The sequence below is a fragment of the Salvia splendens genome, chromosome 12, assembly GCF_004379255.2.
Source record: "Salvia splendens isolate huo1 chromosome 12, SspV2, whole genome shotgun sequence".
Classification (NCBI taxonomy): Eukaryota; Viridiplantae; Streptophyta; class Magnoliopsida; order Lamiales; family Lamiaceae; genus Salvia; species Salvia splendens.
Genome location: NC_056043.1, coordinates 2,551,659 through 2,556,323, shown reverse-complemented (window position 1 = coordinate 2,556,323; position 4,665 = coordinate 2,551,659). Strand labels below are relative to the sequence as shown.

The following is a 4,665-nucleotide window of genomic DNA, read 5'->3' as shown; positions in this document are numbered from 1 at the left end:
AATAGATAGCACCAACACCTTATGTATTCTCAAGAATCCTTTTACACAGGACTCTTTTGACATGTGTCCTTATTTTGGACAAGTATTTTGGCCAAGTGGCAGCATTGTTGAACATTGTTGAACATATTTTCAAAGTCCGAACCATGATTGAATTTTTTTTTAAAAAATTAGACTGTAAAATAAACTTAATCAAAGTTTACATTAATAATAACGAAAATTTTAAGAAATAACAGAAATTAACATATGAAAAATGAAAAATTAACAAATTACACGATGCAACTTTTGTTAGCTACAATCACAACCTAATATAATGTGAAAATTTGTTAAATAACAAACGATGACAAATTTTATAGATGGCCAAGAAGTTTACGATTCTGTAAATAAGAATCATATAAATAAACTAAAAATACATAAGTACAAACTATTTATATGTTTAACTAATAGTACAAAAAATTTAACGGCTGAACATTATGACAACCAATGGTGGTGAGCGAAATTAAGCTTGGGGTATAAGCAGCAATATTGGAAGAATAATTTTGTTCCAAATCACCATATGTTTTATATGCCACCGGAGCTTCAGTGTTTTTGGGGTCGATAAAAAATAGTCGATCATGAGTTGTGCACATATAAAGACCCGGAATTGCTATCAACAATTCACCATTCACCAAAACTTTGAGCCCGCGCATTCTTGAATAAACTCCGGGTATATCGAAGCTATATTCCTTTATCCAAGAATTATCATCTCCGTAGCTGTTCATCATCCGAAGAACGACACGACACCAATCTAAAATACCGCATAAATATAGCCGACCCTCAAATATATATATCCGCTTGTAGCTAGATATATCGTCACTAAACTCACAAGGAAGAGAGAAACGGGTAAAGATGTCAGTTTCTAGATCAAAGCAACAAATAAAGATATTTTCTTTCGAATCATATGTCAGCCAGTGAAGATTTCCATTCAAAAAAGCAGCACTATCAAAACCGAGTAAAAATATGCATGGATCAATTGCTTCGATGCTTCTCCACAACCCTGTTCCTAGAGTGTATACCCAACAACTATCTTTATCGACATATACAATCTTATATTGACTACTTGTTTTGCTCACTCCAAAGCCCCAAAAGGAACAAACTTTATTGTACTTAGATAGACGAGGGAGCTCGACATGCTCACGAGTCATTGGGTTGCATATAAATAGAATGTTATCACGTTAGTCCCAAATTGAAAGGAAACCATTAGCTGAAGCAACTATAACACGATAGTGAGCAGTGGAAAATTGATTATGAGAAGGCGAACCGAATCGGAAAAGTGGCTTTAAGGCCTCATCGCAGACAACGTACTGCATTTCCATGTCTCCATACACGAAAAATAGGCCTGGTTTTGGAGTATACGACATCCCAAAGTCCTCCCCCTCAATTAGATCGCGCCATGATTTACGAAGAACACACTTGCACGTCATAACGCTCCTAATGGTGAGTCTTCGTAAGATCTCTATCGTAATCTCTTCCGGTAGATTTGCAAACAAAACATCTCTCAGTTTCGTTTCTTTCCTTGCAGATAAACGACCCTTTTTGGCAATTTTATTCATTATGCCACACCCAGAATCGCCTTCCAAAATCATCATTAATACCTGAAAACAATACGAGATTAGTAGATGAAGAAAAGCTCGATTAATACTATTCTGAAAGGGATGCAATTGAATCAATCAAATCTACAAGAAGCACAAATTAGAATATACTATCAACAAAAAAATCAAATCTTTAATACTGTAAACCATTACTACAAAACAAGCATAGGATAAAAAAAATGAAATCTTTAATACTTTTCATAATAAAAATACAAAGGTTAAACAATTCGTGTGCCCTAATCTGCACTTTTTCATAAATCTGTCAAAAATAGATTTGTGTGAAATTATGGATAGAAAGATGATGGCTTTCAAAATAAGATTAAAAATCTCTACAAATACCAACTCAGAAACAAAATTAGAATACTTAAATCATATTAAATCAACTAAAAAGGATAACTGACGGAGCACACCGGAAGCCGACGGGGCTGGTGAAAGAAAAGGGAGGCGGAGCGACGGGGCAGAGTGGGGAGTGGAGCGCCGATTGGGCTATGTACATATTGAATGGGCTTTGTGCTCAAGAGTTTAAATTACCAATTTCATGTTGAATGGGCTTTGGGCTGTAAAGTATAATTTACCAATTGATATTGTAAGAGCATATATTTTTCTTGACAAATATTTAAGTGTTGCATATACTCTCTCCGTCCACCATTTAAAGAGTCATTTTGACTCGGCATGTGTTTTAATAAATTGTTTGATTTTGTGAAAAAAAGTAAAAGGAGAAAGTGAGTATAATGTGAGACCCATTTAAAATATTAGTTTTTTATTAGATTGTGAGAGTAAAAAGTTTATTTTATATTGGATTGTGAGTGTAAAAAGTTGGTGGGAAGTGGAGTCCGCATACTAAAAGTGGAATAAAATAAATGATTTTATAAATCGTGGATAAAATAAAATAGCAAAAGGGTTCTTTAAATGGTGGATGGAAGGAGTATTTTTCTAACATTGATATTTTATGTATTGATGTTTCTATTTTAAAATTATTATGTCAATTAAAGTGGGATATCCTAAAAAGATAAATAACCCTGGTACACAAGAGTATTATTTAGAGTTTCAAAATTAGATTAATCTTTAAGTTCTGATTAATAGTACATTTCTACAATCATAATCTAAGTCAGTTTTCAGTAAGAAATTTCAGGGTATATAAAATATGAGTTACTTTTTTAATATTACTATTAGAATAGTTTTCACTTTTTAAAATGGATCTTTTAAAATCTATATAGTACTGCTACAGATAATTTATTTCCATTTTACAAGTTTACATTGTGTCAAAATATCAATAAGCTCAAAGAGAAGGGATTTGTAACACGTTTTAGAAGAAAGAAGTGATTTGTAAAACCAGAATTAGAAAAGCTAGTAGAAAAATCAACAAAACAGGAAATGTTATCAAATATTGTTTGCGAAAATTAAAATTTGAAATTAAGCATAAGATCTAAATCAGGTTCTGGTGCAAGTATTACGTCAAATCATGGTATAGTCTCTCTTTTTTAATGAGTGTAAAAACACCTAAAATTTGAAACAATTAACGTTGTTAAATTCTTTGTATATAATTTCGAAATTAAGTATTATGCCTCATTTCCCTATACGTCAAATTTAAAAAAATTATGAACTCAATCTTATCATTCCTTTAATCGCAAAGCAACGTAGTATCATATTTTTTTCATCTAAGATGTCCATCATCTCATGCTCCATTTCATTAAAATTAGACCTAGTTTTGATCAAACTACTTACTAACCTTACATATCATTTTGTTGGAAAGAAATCAAGGGAAGATCAAATCACAAGAGAATAATCAAGGAGATATGGAATTAATGGAATTACCGTGTAATAAGGCAATATGAACTAGGGTAAATCTTACCTTATTTTGTATGATCTCTCTACTATATAGTAGGCTGTAAATCAATGGAAATAAACAATATTTGAGAGTGAAATATAAACCATTTCAACATGGCATCAGAGCAAAGGCTCAGAAAAAACATCATCACAGCCAAATAACCTTTCCCGACCTAAGGCAAAAATCAAGTTATGGCCGAGGGAACCGAAAACAAACCAATCATCCCAGACGATCACAAACTGAGGGTGAGTAAGAATGTTACCGTAGCAGTGAAGCTCAATGGAACCAATTACCCGATATGGGAGCGACTCATGAAGATCCAGATCGGGAGTAGGAGGGTACTCCGACACATCAACGGCAGCCCACCACCGCCCGAACGAGGAACGACCGGTTACACGGAGTGGGAGGAAACAGACTTAATCGTTTTCTCGTGGATTTTGGACAATATCGAAACCGATATCGTCATCGATTTCGCCCATCACCAAACGACAGAGGCCTTATGGAAAAGCCTAGCCGTGACCTTTGAAAGCACGTCGGACCCATTTCTACTGTTCGATCTGGAGGAGAAAGCAGAGAGCGTTAAGCAAGGAGAACAAAGTCTCGAGACTTATTGGCGGCACTTACATGGAACGTGGGTAGATGTGGATCGGTGCCAAGATCAACCCGTCACTTGTTGTGACAAAGGAATCGGACAATTCCGGAAATACGTCGAAACCCGACGATTGTTCGAGTTCTTAACCGGGCTCAATCCGAGGTATGATCAGATGAAACGAGAAGTCCTCAGAGACCGTCCGTGGCCCTCAGCCGAGGTCACGTACGGCTGGATCAAAAGGGAGACCGCCCGGCTCAAGGTCATGCCGTCAATCTCTACCGAGTCAGCCGGCGCAACCAACGACACCAATTCATCATCGGGCAGCGGGATCGGACTTGGATTCACGGCCCGGAGCCAACCGCGAGGTGGACCACCGCCAAACCGAACAGGGACATGAGCCCCCCCAAATCGATGACCATTTAAGGTGGATAAATCGAAACTGTGGTGCACACATTGTGGAAAACACAAGCACACCAAGGAAACATGCTTCCTTCTCGTCGGATTTCCCGAATGGTGGGACGAGAATCAGAAAGTGAAGGCCAAGCTAGCCATCGGAATGACCGACAACGGAGGGGGTCTATTTCCTACGGCCGGAGCGGGCAACCAGGAGGCCACCG

General features: G+C 36.7%; 1 long non-coding RNA gene across 1 annotated transcript; it reads right to left on the bottom strand.

Moving 5' to 3' along the window:
• Positions 1–1,099: 1,099 nt before the first annotated feature.
• LOC121758135 lies at positions 1,100–2,153 on the bottom strand. The gene is made up of 2 exons (XR_006041347.1): positions 2,039–2,153; positions 1,100–1,631 (listed from the first exon to the last, which is right to left on the bottom strand). It is a non-coding gene; the product is annotated as an uncharacterized LOC121758135 (long non-coding RNA).
• Between the last annotated feature and the right edge of the window lie 2,512 nt (positions 2,154–4,665).